The sequence below is a fragment of the Hyla sarda genome, unplaced genomic scaffold (assembly GCF_029499605.1).
Source record: "Hyla sarda isolate aHylSar1 unplaced genomic scaffold, aHylSar1.hap1 scaffold_786, whole genome shotgun sequence".
Lineage (NCBI taxonomy): Eukaryota > Metazoa > Chordata > Amphibia > Anura > Hylidae > Hyla > Hyla sarda.
In genome coordinates this window covers 67,279-80,974 of record NW_026610810.1, presented here as the reverse complement: position 1 = coordinate 80,974, position 13,696 = coordinate 67,279, and the positions used below count along the sequence as shown (strand labels likewise).

The window sequence follows — 13,696 nt, the reverse complement described above, 5'->3', positions numbered from 1 at the left end:
AGAAGGGTTCCTGGCAAATCCGGGTTATGGATTGCATTTAAAAAGGCCCCGTGGGAGTGCAATGGGCCCCTGTCTTGCTGCTTAGCAATAATGGTATGGGTTTAGGTTCTGCTGTGTGTACTGGTGGTTGACTGCCCCCCAGCCCAGAGTGTGCATGGAAAATTGTCTGGCAGCCTCCCTGACAGCAAGCAGTGATAGTGCCCATGAAGGGGACCTTGTTGGGCCCGCCCCTTTCACGGTTATCGCTTCTCGGCCTTTTGGCTAAGATCAAGTGTAGTATCTGTTCTTATCAGTTTAATATCTGATACGTCCCCTATCTGGGGACCATATATTAAATGGATTTTTGAGAACGGGGGCCGATTTCGAAGCTTGCTTCCGTCGCCCTATGCATTGACCCGATATGGCAGTATCTTCGGGTACAGTGCACCACCCCCTTACAGGGTTAAAAAGAAAGATTCCTACTTTCATTGCTACCTGCTTGCTGGCTAGCCAGCTAGCCAGCCCTGTGGGCCTTGCTGCTGCTGCTGCTGCTGCAGCCAAAAAACAAAAGGTGGTGCTGCTGCTGCTTCTGCTTCTGCTTGTGTCTGGCCGCTGTTGGAGCGTCCAGGCACAGGACTTCTGCTGCTGCTGACTAAATGGCCTCCTTAATTGGATCATTTGAGTAGCCAGCACACCTGTGCAGGTAGGGCATGACATGATAGGCAGCTGCCTTGATAGCGGGTGGGTGGTGAATGTTCCTAATTGACAAAATAAGATTAATGCTTATGAAGAAATATAAAATCTCATCCCTTCCCCAATATCGCGCCACACCCCTACCCCTTAATTCCCTGGTTGAACTTGATGGACATATGTCTTTTTTCGACCGTACTAACTATGTAACTATGTAACATAACATGGGGGGGGGGGTCTCCTGGCTGTTCACACAGGTGTGTCATTGCTGTACATTGACCATGCATTGCTTCTGTGGTATTGCAAAGGCAAAGACAAATGCTTCCAGCCATCCATTGCACTAATGGATTGGTCATCAGCTGGCTGTCTATGTCCCGCATCAATATAGACCAAAGTACAGAGGGTTAGGCTATGCTATTGTGCACCTACCTGATGCATCAGAAGGTGCGAGGCCCTTGCTAAATTCTGTGCACAGACTTTGAGATCTATGCTTTAGACTGTATCTAAACCTGCTCCAACATGGACTGACATTCTGGCCTACTTTCAGCCGATGCGACTTGTCTGTCGCTGAACAGTCGCTTTTTATGTATTCAGCACCTATGTATAATGTTGTAAAAATGCTCTAGAAGCTAAAGTCGCAGAAATGTCACACATATTTGGCCTGCAACTTTCTGTGCGACAAATTCAGACAGGAAAAATCAGTATAAATCCTTAGAAAATTATCCCCCAGTGTCTCCATCTGCTGGCGGTATTGAATAAGCATTGCTGCACTGATGGGGTATGCATTAGACGGAAAAAAAAGAAGAAAAAGAAGAATAATACGCCCAGAAAAGAGGCGAAAAGGAGAAAAACGTAAAAAAACGTGAAAAAAAAGTAAGAGGAAGAGAAGGGAAAAAAAGGTGGAAATGGGTTTAAAAGTGATTTCGGCGGAGAAATATATATATATATATATATATATATATATATATATATATATATATATACGCGCACACACACACATATATATAAACGTATTCTCCGTTGAGATATTGCAGCCGCTGCTGTGTCCAGGCCCAGGAGCCTTAGCACTGTGCTGTGATGTCACTCAATACCACTGACATCACTAGGTGTAAACAACATCTCTCCTTTGCTGTGTATGTGACTATGGAGCTGTTTGGTGATGTCGTCTATTATGGCCTTCATAGAAGCAACAGGAGATTGTTGCATCCATCTAGAACCCTCAGAACTACAGTGCTATGATGTCACTCACTTCCACAGGCCTTGCAGAGTGTAAACAACAACAACCCAGCTTTGTTGTGTATGTAACCATAGGGATTTGTGATGTCACCTAGAACCTTCACAGCAGCGACAGCTTTATGAGGAGCATCAGCACTGCTCTGCCTGAGCAGAACCATCACCGCCATAGGTTGTCAAATAACCCGGGTTTAACCCACACAGGTAAGTCCAATGGGGTGCAGGCATGTCCTCTATGCTTACAGCTTCCCGTGGGTGTTGGTTTGATACCGTTTGGGGACAGCCAAGGAGGCATCTGCAGGCAACAAAGGTAGGTGTGTGCTTGTGTGTGTGTTTCCTATGCAGATCCTAAGCCCAGTGTCACATGCAAGTAGGAGGAGTAAGAAGGGTTCCTGGCAAATCCGGGTTATGGATTGCATTTAAAAAGGCCCCGTGGGAGTGCAATGGGCCCCTGTCTTGCTGCTTAGCAATAATGGTATGGGTTTAGGTTCTGCTGTGTGTACTGGTGGTTGACTGCCCCCCAGCCCAGAGTGTGCATGGAAAATTGTCTGGCAGCCTCCCTGACAGCAAGCAGTGATAGTGCCCATGAAGGGGACCTTGTTGGGCCCGCCCCTTTCACGGTTATCGCTTCTCGGCCTTTTGGCTAAGATCAAGTGTAGTATCTGTTCTTATCAGTTTAATATCTGATACGTCCCCTATCTGGGGACCATATATTAAATGGATTTTTGAGAACGGGGGCCGATTTCGAAGCTTGCTTCCGTCGCCCTATGCATTGACCCGATATGGCAGTATCTTCGGGTACAGTGCACCACCCCCTTACAGGGTTAAAAAGAAAGATTCCTACTTTCATTGCTACCTGCTTGCTGGCTAGCCAGCTAGCCAGCCCTGTGGGCCTTGCTGCTGCTGCTGCTGCAGCCAAAAAACAAAAGGTGGTGCTGCTGCTGCTTCTGCTTCTGCTTGTGTCTGGCCGCTGTTGGAGCGTCCAGGCACAGGACTTCTGCTGCTGCTGACTAAATGGCCTCCTTAATTGGATCATTTGAGTAGCCAGCACACCTGTGCAGGTAGGGCATGACATGATAGGCAGCTGCCTTGATAGCGGGTGGGTGCTGAATGTTCCTAATTGACAAAATAAGATTAATGCTTATGAAGAAATATAAAATCTCATCCCTTCCCCAATATCGCGCCACACCCCTACCCCTTAATTCCCTGGTTGAACTTGATGGACATATGTCTTTTTTCGACCGTACTAACTATGTAACTATGTAACATAACATGGGGGGGGGGGTCTCCTGGCTGTTCACACAGGTGTGTCATTGCTGTACATTGACCATGCATTGCTTCTGTGGTATTGCAAAGGCAAAGACAAATGCTTCCAGCCATCCATTGCACTAATGGATTGGTCATCAGCTGGCTGTCTATGTCCCGCATCAATATAGACCAAAGTACAGAGGGTTAGGCTATGCTATTGTGCACCTACCTGATGCATCAGAAGGTGCGAGGCCCTTGCTAAATTCTGTGCACAGACTTTGAGATCTATGCTTTAGACTGTATCTAAACCTGCTCCAACATGGACTGACATTCTGGCCTACTTTCAGCCGATGCGACTTGTCTGTCGCTGAACAGTCGCTTTTTATGTATTCAGCACCTATGTATAATGTTGTAAAAATGCTCTAGAAGCTAAAGTCGCAGAAATGTCACACATATTTGGCCTGCAACTTTCTGTGCGACAAATTCAGACAGGAAAAATCAGTATAAATCCTTAGAAAATTATCCCCCAGTGTCTCCATCTGCTGGCGGTATTGAATAAGCATTGCTGCACTGATGGGGTATGCATTAGACGAAAAAAAAGAAGAAAAAGAAGAATAATACGCCCAGAAAAGAGGCGAAAAGGAGAAAAACGTAAAAAAACGTGAAAAAAAAGTAAGAGGAAGAGAAGGGAAAAAAAGGTGGAAATGGGTTTAAAAGTGATTTCGGCGGAGAAATATATATATATATATATATATATATATATATATATATATACGCGCACACACACACATATATATAAACGTATTCTCCGTTGAGATATTGCAGCCGCTGCTGTGTCCAGGCCCAGGAGCCTTAGCACTGTGCTGTGATGTCACTCAATACCACTGACATCACTAGGTGTAAACAACATCTCTCCTTTGCTGTGTATGTGACTATGGAGCTGTTTGGTGATGTCGTCTATTATGGCCTTCATAGAAGCAACAGGAGATTGTTGCATCCATCTAGAACCCTCAGAACTACAGTGCTATGATGTCACTCACTTCCACAGGCCTTGCAGAGTGTAAACAACAACAACCCAGCTTTGTTGTGTATGTAACCATAGGGATTTGTGATGTCACCTAGAACCTTCACAGCAGCGACAGCTTTATGAGGAGCATCAGCACTGCTCTGCCTGAGCAGAACCATCACCGCCATAGGTTGTCAAATAACCCGGGTTTAACCCACACAGGTAAGTCCAATGGGGTGCAGGCATGTCCTCTATGCTTACAGCTTCCCGTGGGTGTTGGTTTGATACCGTTTGGGGACAGCCAAGGAGGCATCTGCAGGCAACAAAGGTAGGTGTGTGCTTGTGTGTGTGTTTCCTATGCAGATCCTAAGCCCAGTGTCACATGCAAGTAGGAGGAGTAAGAAGGGTTCCTGGCAAATCCGGGTTATGGATTGCATTTAAAAAGGCCCCGTGGGAGTGCAATGGGCCCCTGTCTTGCTGCTTAGCAATAATGGTATGGGTTTAGGTTCTGCTGTGTGTACTGGTGGTTGACTGCCCCCCAGCCCAGAGTGTGCATGGAAAATTGTCTGGCAGCCTCCCTGACAGCAAGCAGTGATAGTGCCCATGAAGGGGACCTTGTTGGGCCCGCCCCTTTCACGGTTATCGCTTCTCGGCCTTTTGGTTAAGATCAAGTGTAGTATCTGTTCTTATCAGTTTAATATCTGATACGTCCCCTATCTGGGGACCATATATTAAATGGATTTTTGAGAACGGGGGCCGATTTCGAAGCTTGCTTCCGTCGCCCTATGCATTGACCCGATATGGCAGTATCTTCGGGTACAGTGCACCACCCCCTTACAGGGTTAAAAAGAAAGATTCCTACTTTCATTGCTACCTGCTTGCTGGCTAGCCAGCTAGCCAGCCCTGTGGGCCTTGCTGCTGCTGCTGCTGCAGCCAAAAAACAAAAGGTGGTGCTGCTGCTGCTTCTGCTTCTGCTTGTGTCTGGCCGCTGTTGGAGCGTCCAGGCACAGGACTTCTGCTGCTGCTGACTAAATGGCCTCCTTAATTGGATCATTTGAGTAGCCAGCACACCTGTGCAGGTAGGGCATGACATGATAGGCAGCTGCCTTGATAGCGGGTGGGTGCTGAATGTTCCTAATTGACAAAATAAGATTAATGCTTATGAAGAAATATAAAATCTCATCCCTTCCCCAATATCGCGCCACACCCCTACCCCTTAATTCCCTGGTTGAACTTGATGGACATATGTCTTTTTTCGACCGTACTAACTATGTAACTATGTAACATAACATGGGGGGGGGGGTCTCCTGGCTGTTCACACAGGTGTGTCATTGCTGTACATTGACCATGCATTGCTTCTGTGGTATTGCAAAGGCAAAGACAAATGCTTCCAGCCATCCATTGCACTAATGGATTGGTCATCAGCTGGCTGTCTATGTCCCGCATCAATATAGACCAAAGTACAGAGGGTTAGGCTATGCTATTGTGCACCTACCTGATGCATCAGAAGGTGCGAGGCCCTTGCTAAATTCTGTGCACAGACTTTGAGATCTATGCTTTAGACTGTATCTAAACCTGCTCCAACATGGACTGACATTCTGGCCTACTTTCAGCCGATGCGACTTGTCTGTCGCTGAACAGTCGCTTTTTATGTATTCAGCACCTATGTATAATGTTGTAAAAATGCTCTAGAAGCTAAAGTCGCAGAAATGTCACACATATTTGGCCTGCAACTTTCTGTGCGACAAATTCAGACAGGAAAAATCAGTATAAATCCTTAGAAAATTATCCCCCAGTGTCTCCATCTGCTGGCGGTATTGAATAAGCATTGCTGCACTGATGGGGTATGCATTAGACGAAAAAAAAGAAGAAAAAGAAGAATAATACGCCCAGAAAAGAGGCGAAAAGGAGAAAAACGTAAAAAAACGTGAAAAAAAAGTAAGAGGAAGAGAAGGGAAAAAAAGGTGGAAATGGGTTTAAAAGTGATTTCGGCGGAGAAATATATATATATATATATATATATATATATATATATATATATATACGCGCACACACACACATATATATAAACGTATTCTCCGTTGAGATATTGCAGCCGCTGCTGTGTCCAGGCCCAGGAGCCTTAGCACTGTGCTGTGATGTCACTCAATACCACTGACATCACTAGGTGTAAACAACATCTCTCCTTTGCTGTGTATGTGACTATGGAGCTGTTTGGTGATGTCGTCTATTATGGCCTTCATAGAAGCAACAGGAGATTGTTGCATCCATCTAGAACCCTCAGAACTACAGTGCTATGATGTCACTCACTTCCACAGGCCTTGCAGAGTGTAAACAACAACAACCCAGCTTTGTTGTGTATGTAACCATAGGGATTTGTGATGTCACCTAGAACCTTCACAGCAGCGACAGCTTTATGAGGAGCATCAGCACTGCTCTGCCTGAGCAGAACCATCACCGCCATAGGTTGTCAAATAACCCGGGTTTAACCCACACAGGTAAGTCCAATGGGGTGCAGGCATGTCCTCTATGCTTACAGCTTCCCGTGGGTGTTGGTTTGATACCGTTTGGGGACAGCCAAGGAGGCATCTGCAGGCAACAAAGGTAGGTGTGTGCTTGTGTGTGTGTTTCCTATGCAGATCCTAAGCCCAGTGTCACATGCAAGTAGGAGGAGTAAGAAGGGTTCCTGGCAAATCCGGGTTATGGATTGCATTTAAAAAGGCCCCGTGGGAGTGCAATGGGCCCCTGTCTTGCTGCTTAGCAATAATGGTATGGGTTTAGGTTCTGCTGTGTGTACTGGTGGTTGACTGCCCCCCAGCCCAGAGTGTGCATGGAAAATTGTCTGGCAGCCTCCCTGACAGCAAGCAGTGATAGTGCCCATGAAGGGGACCTTGTTGGGCCCGCCCCTTTCACGGTTATCGCTTCTCGGCCTTTTGGCTAAGATCAAGTGTAGTATCTGTTCTTATCAGTTTAATATCTGATACGTCCCCTATCTGGGGACCATATATTAAATGGATTTTTGAGAACGGGGGCCGATTTCGAAGCTTGCTTCCGTCGCCCTATGCATTGACCCGATATGGCAGTATCTTCGGGTACAGTGCACCACCCCCTTACAGGGTTAAAAAGAAAGATTCCTACTTTCATTGCTACCTGCTTGCTGGCTAGCCAGCTAGCCAGCCCTGTGGGCCTTGCTGCTGCTGCTGCTGCAGCCAAAAAACAAAAGGTGGTGCTGCTGCTGCTTCTGCTTCTGCTTGTGTCTGGCCGCTGTTGGAGCGTCCAGGCACAGGACTTCTGCTGCTGCTGACTAAATGGCCTCCTTAATTGGATCATTTGAGTAGCCAGCACACCTGTGCAGGTAGGGCATGACATGATAGGCAGCTGCCTTGATAGCGGGTGGGTGCTGAATGTTCCTAATTGACAAAATAAGATTAATGCTTATGAAGAAATATAAAATCTCATCCCTTCCCCAATATCGCGCCACACCCCTACCCCTTAATTCCCTGGTTGAACTTGATGGACATATGTCTTTTTTCGACCGTACTAACTATGTAACTATGTAACATAACATGGGGGGGGGGGTCTCCTGGCTGTTCACACAGGTGTGTCATTGCTGTACATTGACCATGCATTGCTTCTGTGGTATTGCAAAGGCAAAGACAAATGCTTCCAGCCATCCATTGCACTAATGGATTGGTCATCAGCTGGCTGTCTATGTCCCGCATCAATATAGACCAAAGTACAGAGGGTTAGGCTATGCTATTGTGCACCTACCTGATGCATCAGAAGGTGCGAGGCCCTTGCTAAATTCTGTGCACAGACTTTGAGATCTATGCTTTAGACTGTATCTAAACCTGCTCCAACATGGACTGACATTCTGGCCTACTTTCAGCCGATGCGACTTGTCTGTCGCTGAACAGTCGCTTTTTATGTATTCAGCACCTATGTATAATGTTGTAAAAATGCTCTAGAAGCTAAAGTCGCAGAAATGTCACACATATTTGGCCTGCAACTTTCTGTGCGACAAATTCAGACAGGAAAAATCAGTATAAATCCTTAGAAAATTATCCCCCAGTGTCTCCATCTGCTGGCGGTATTGAATAAGCATTGCTGCACTGATGGGGTATGCATTAGACGAAAAAAAAGAAGAAAAAGAAGAATAATACGCCCAGAAAAGAGGCGAAAAGGAGAAAAACGTAAAAAAACGTGAAAAAAAAGTAAGAGGAAGAGAAGGGAAAAAAAGGTGGAAATGGGTTTAAAAGTGATTTCGGCGGAGAAATATATATATATATATATATATATATATATATATATATATATATATACGCGCACACACACACATATATATAAACGTATTCTCCGTTGAGATATTGCAGCCGCTGCTGTGTCCAGGCCCAGGAGCCTTAGCACTGTGCTGTGATGTCACTCAATACCACTGACATCACTAGGTGTAAACAACATCTCTCCTTTGCTGTGTATGTGACTATGGAGCTGTTTGGTGATGTCGTCTATTATGGCCTTCATAGAAGCAACAGGAGATTGTTGCATCCATCTAGAACCCTCAGAACTACAGTGCTATGATGTCACTCACTTCCACAGGCCTTGCAGAGTGTAAACAACAACAACCCAGCTTTGTTGTGTATGTAACCATAGGGATTTGTGATGTCACCTAGAACCTTCACAGCAGCGACAGCTTTATGAGGAGCATCAGCACTGCTCTGCCTGAGCAGAACCATCACCGCCATAGGTTGTCAAATAACCCGGGTTTAACCCACACAGGTAAGTCCAATGGGGTGCAGGCATGTCCTCTATGCTTACAGCTTCCCGTGGGTGTTGGTTTGATACCGTTTGGGGACAGCCAAGGAGGCATCTGCAGGCAACAAAGGTAGGTGTGTGCTTGTGTGTGTGTTTCCTATGCAGATCCTAAGCCCAGTGTCACATGCAAGTAGGAGGAGTAAGAAGGGTTCCTGGCAAATCCGGGTTATGGATTGCATTTAAAAAGGCCCCGTGGGAGTGCAATGGGCCCCTGTCTTGCTGCTTAGCAATAATGGTATGGGTTTAGGTTCTGCTGTGTGTACTGGTGGTTGACTGCCCCCCAGCCCAGAGTGTGCATGGAAAATTGTCTGGCAGCCTCCCTGACAGCAAGCAGTGATAGTGCCCATGAAGGGGACCTTGTTGGGCCCGCCCCTTTCACGGTTATCGCTTCTCGGCCTTTTGGCTAAGATCAAGTGTAGTTCTGCTCACTTGGTCTGGCCAGAGGGTGTCTGGGGTACCCGGCTCCTTTGCCTGGGGGGATCGTCCTTCTTAACGGAGGGACTTCACCCCCCTGCTGCTATTAGGGAGCTGGCTTAGTCCCCAGACAACGGGGAGCGATCACCACCACCTACCTGCTTACAGTGGGGGAGGTGTTTATCCTGATGGACATGGCTGGATCAAGTGGAGCATCATCAGAAGGCATCCCTGAGTATGCTAAGCTCAGAAATGGAGTTCGGATTTCCTTATTGGATACCTGCAAGAGAGGAAAAGGATTATGTTTCGTGGTCGAGGAGATCTTATTCAAGTTGCTGGAAATTAAGAAGGAACAAATCCTGTCTATGCTTGAATTCCCAAGAAATGGACACTACGATGTTATATTGGCTTCTGAAGAGGACTTTAATTTTTTTTGCAGCAAGTACCAGCAAAAGAAGGCCAATCCAGTTTTGGAGGGTGTGGAGGTGACCCCGCATTTTCCGAACCAGGAGAAAATATTGACGGTACGGATGTATAGCCCATATATACTGGAAAAAGACATTGAGACTTTTCTTTCTAGATTCTGTGACAATATTCTGTCAAAGGGAAAAGTCCTGAACCAATATGGCCTATGGACTACAAAATGGAAATTTAAAGTTAAATTTAAAAAGGAACCTGATGGTAAAGTGATTTATCCACCTGGGCGATTCAAAATTGGATCGGTCAATGGTGACTTGTTCTATTCAGGGATGGAGGAATTTTGCCGTAAATGTAAACAATATGGGCACGGGAAAGACCTATGTACTCACTCATGGTGCTATAAGTGCCAGGAGGGAGGTCATGAAGCAGACACCTGCAACAACAACAAAAAAAAGAAGTGTCATCTGTGCGGTGAGGAAGATCACCTGGTAAATGTATGTCCCAAGAAACAAACAACGAAAAAGGAAACAGCTAAAAGGAGTAGGGAAGAAGAAGAAATTGTAGAACCTGAGTTGGAGGAAGTTCCAGCCAGAAAAGTGGCTGAAGAAAAGAAAAAGAAAGAAGAGGTTTATGTACCAATGGAATTTGGAGGTGTTTTGGATGGCATGTTGGAAAATATGCCAAAAAAGGAAAGAAGACCATTTGATATGGATTTAATGGAACTAAGGTCGAAATATGAAAATCGGTACGAGGAAGCTAGAGACAAAGTGTATTTTTCATTTCAAGCTGATATGGACAGATTTTTGGACACTTATAAAGTTCCATCTTGGTTGGGACTTCCGGTAAAAAGACAGATGATAAGAGGAACGATAAACCGTGGAATGATAGATTTCCTAATGGTATATGCCTGGAGAAATGGAATGTCTCTCTGATTAATTACTGGTGAAAGCAATGTTTGTTTGTTATTGTAAATGTGTATGTTTTTTTGTCTGGTTAAATCTTTTTTATTGATTTTATTTTGTGGTCATTAGTGTTAAGAAGAAATAAAAAATGGGTTACCTGATGATGAGCAACAATCGAGTTCAAATAAGATCTTGGAACTCTGATTGAGTTTCTGAGGGCTAACTTAAAAAAAAAAATCTGTTCTTATCAGTTTAATATCTGATACGTCCCCTATCTGGGGACCATATATTAAATGGATTTTTGAGAACGGGGGCCGATTTCGAAGCTTGCTTCCGTCGCCCTATGCATTGACCCGATATGGCAGTATCTTCGGGTACAGTGCACCACCCCCTTACAGGGTTAAAAAGAAAGATTCCTACTTTCATTGCTACCTGCTTGCTGGCTAGCCAGCTAGCCAGCCCTGTGGGCCTTGCTGCTGCTGCTGCTGCAGCCAAAAAACAAAAGGTGGTGCTGCTGCTGCTTCTGCTTCTGCTTGTGTCTGGCCGCTGTTGGAGCGTCCAGGCACAGGACTTCTGCTGCTGCTGACTAAATGGCCTCCTTAATTGGATCATTTGAGTAGCCAGCACACCTGTGCAGGTAGGGCATGACATGATAGGCAGCTGCCTTGATAGCGGGTGGGTGCTGAATGTTCCTAATTGACAAAATAAGATTAATGCTTATGAAGAAATATAAAATCTCATCCCTTCCCCAATATCGCGCCACACCCCTACCCCTTAATTCCCTGGTTGAACTTGATGGACATATGTCTTTTTTCGACCGTACTAACTATGTAACTATGTAACATAACATGGGGGGGGGGGTCTCCTGGCTGTTCACACAGGTGTGTCATTGCTGTACATTGACCATGCATTGCTTCTGTGGTATTGCAAAGGCAAAGACAAATGCTTCCAGCCATCCATTGCACTAATGGATTGGTCATCAGCTGGCTGTCTATGTCCCGCATCAATATAGACCAAAGTACAGAGGGTTAGGCTATGCTATTGTGCACCTACCTGATGCATCAGAAGGTGCGAGGCCCTTGCTAAATTCTGTGCACAGACTTTGAGATCTATGCTTTAGACTGTATCTAAACCTGCTCCAACATGGACTGACATTCTGGCCTACTTTCAGCCGATGCGACTTGTCTGTCGCTGAACAGTCGCTTTTTATGTATTCAGCACCTATGTATAATGTTGTAAAAATGCTCTAGAAGCTAAAGTCGCAGAAATGTCACACATATTTGGCCTGCAACTTTCTGTGCGACAAATTCAGACAGGAAAAATCAGTATAAATCCTTAGAAAATTATCCCCCAGTGTCTCCATCTGCTGGCGGTATTGAATAAGCATTGCTGCACTGATGGGGTATGCATTAGACGAAAAAAAAGAAGAAAAAGAAGAATAATACGCCCAGAAAAGAGGCGAAAAGGAGAAAAACGTAAAAAAACGTGAAAAAAAAGTAAGAGGAAGAGAAGGGAAAAAAAGGTGGAAATGGGTTTAAAAGTGATTTCGGCGGAGAAATATATATATATATATATATATATATATATATATATATATATATATATATATATATATACGCGCACACACACACATATATATAAACGTATTCTCCGTTGAGATATTGCAGCCGCTGCTGTGTCCAGGCCCAGGAGCCTTAGCACTGTGCTGTGATGTCACTCAATACCACTGACATCACTAGGTGTAAACAACATCTCTCCTTTGCTGTGTATGTGACTATGGAGCTGTTTGGTGATGTCGTCTATTATGGCCTTCATAGAAGCAACAGGAGATTGTTGCATCCATCTAGAACCCTCAGAACTACAGTGCTATGATGTCACTCACTTCCACAGGCCTTGCAGAGTGTAAACAACAACAACCCAGCTTTGTTGTGTATGTAACCATAGGGATTTGTGATGTCACCTAGAACCTTCACAGCAGCGACAGCTTTATGAGGAGCATCAGCACTGCTCTGCCTGAGCAGAACCATCACCGCCATAGGTTGTCAAATAACCCGGGTTTAACCCACACAGGTAAGTCCAATGGGGTGCAGGCATGTCCTCTATGCTTACAGCTTCCCGTGGGTGTTGGTTTGATACCGTTTGGGGACAGCCAAGGAGGCATCTGCAGGCAACAAAGGTAGGTGTGTGCTTGTGTGTGTGTTTCCTATGCAGATCCTAAGCCCAGTGTCACATGCAAGTAGGAGGAGTAAGAAGGGTTCCTGGCAAATCCGGGTTATGGATTGCATTTAAAAAGGCCCCGTGGGAGTGCAATGGGCCCCTGTCTTGCTGCTTAGCAATAATGGTATGGGTTTAGGTTCTGCTGTGTGTACTGGTGGTTGACTGCCCCCCAGCCCAGAGTGTGCATGGAAAATTGTCTGGCAGCCTCCCTGACAGCAAGCAGTGATAGTGCCCATGAAGGGGACCTTGTTGGGCCCGCCCCTTTCACGGTTATCGCTTCTCGGCCTTTTGGCTAAGATCAAGTGTAGTATCTGTTCTTATCAGTTTAATATCTGATACGTCCCCTATCTGGGGACCATATATTAAATGGATTTTTGAGAACGGGGGCCGATTTCGAAGCTTGCTTCCGTCGCCCTATGCATTGACCCGATATGGCAGTATCTTCGGGTACAGTGCACCACCCCCTTACAGGGTTAAAAAGAAAGATTCCTACTTTCATTGCTACCTGCTTGCTGGCTAGCCAGCTAGCCAGCCCTGTGGGCCTTGCTGCTGCTGCTGCTGCAGCCAAAAAACAAAAGGTGGTGCTGCTGCTGCTTCTGCTTCTGCTTGTGTCTGGCCGCTGTTGGAGCGTCCAGGCACAGGACTTCTGCTGCTGCTGACTAAATGGCCTCCTTAATTGGATCATTTGAGTAGCCAGCACACCTGTGCAGGTAGGGCATGACATGATAGGCAGCTGCCTTGATAGCGGGTGGGTGCTGAATGTTCCTAATTGACA

The 13,696-nt window shown here is 45.7% G+C and overlaps 6 non-coding genes across 6 annotated transcripts; all 6 read left to right on the top strand.

Annotated features, from left to right (window-relative positions):
- The first annotated feature begins 241 nt into the window (after nt 1-241).
- On the top strand, nt 242-432 carry LOC130346452 (U2 spliceosomal RNA). The gene has a single exon (XR_008884671.1). It is a non-coding gene; the product is annotated as a U2 spliceosomal RNA (small nuclear RNA).
- Nucleotides 433-2,525: 2,093 nt separating this feature from the next.
- On the top strand, nt 2,526-2,716 carry LOC130346451 (U2 spliceosomal RNA). Its single transcript, XR_008884670.1, has one exon. It is a non-coding gene; the product is annotated as a U2 spliceosomal RNA (small nuclear RNA).
- Nucleotides 2,717-4,797: 2,081 nt separating this feature from the next.
- On the top strand, nt 4,798-4,988 carry LOC130346417 (U2 spliceosomal RNA). The gene has a single exon (XR_008884641.1). It is a non-coding gene; the product is annotated as a U2 spliceosomal RNA (small nuclear RNA).
- Nucleotides 4,989-7,073: 2,085 nt separating this feature from the next.
- Nucleotides 7,074-7,264, top strand: LOC130346450 (U2 spliceosomal RNA). Its single transcript, XR_008884669.1, has one exon. It is a non-coding gene; the product is annotated as a U2 spliceosomal RNA (small nuclear RNA).
- Nucleotides 7,265-10,907: 3,643 nt separating this feature from the next.
- LOC130346419 (U2 spliceosomal RNA) lies at nt 10,908-11,094 on the top strand. The gene has a single exon (XR_008884643.1). It is a non-coding gene; the product is annotated as a U2 spliceosomal RNA (small nuclear RNA).
- Nucleotides 11,095-13,193: 2,099 nt separating this feature from the next.
- On the top strand, nt 13,194-13,384 carry LOC130346449 (U2 spliceosomal RNA). The gene has a single exon (XR_008884668.1). It is a non-coding gene; the product is annotated as a U2 spliceosomal RNA (small nuclear RNA).
- Nucleotides 13,385-13,696: the final 312 nt, after the last annotated feature.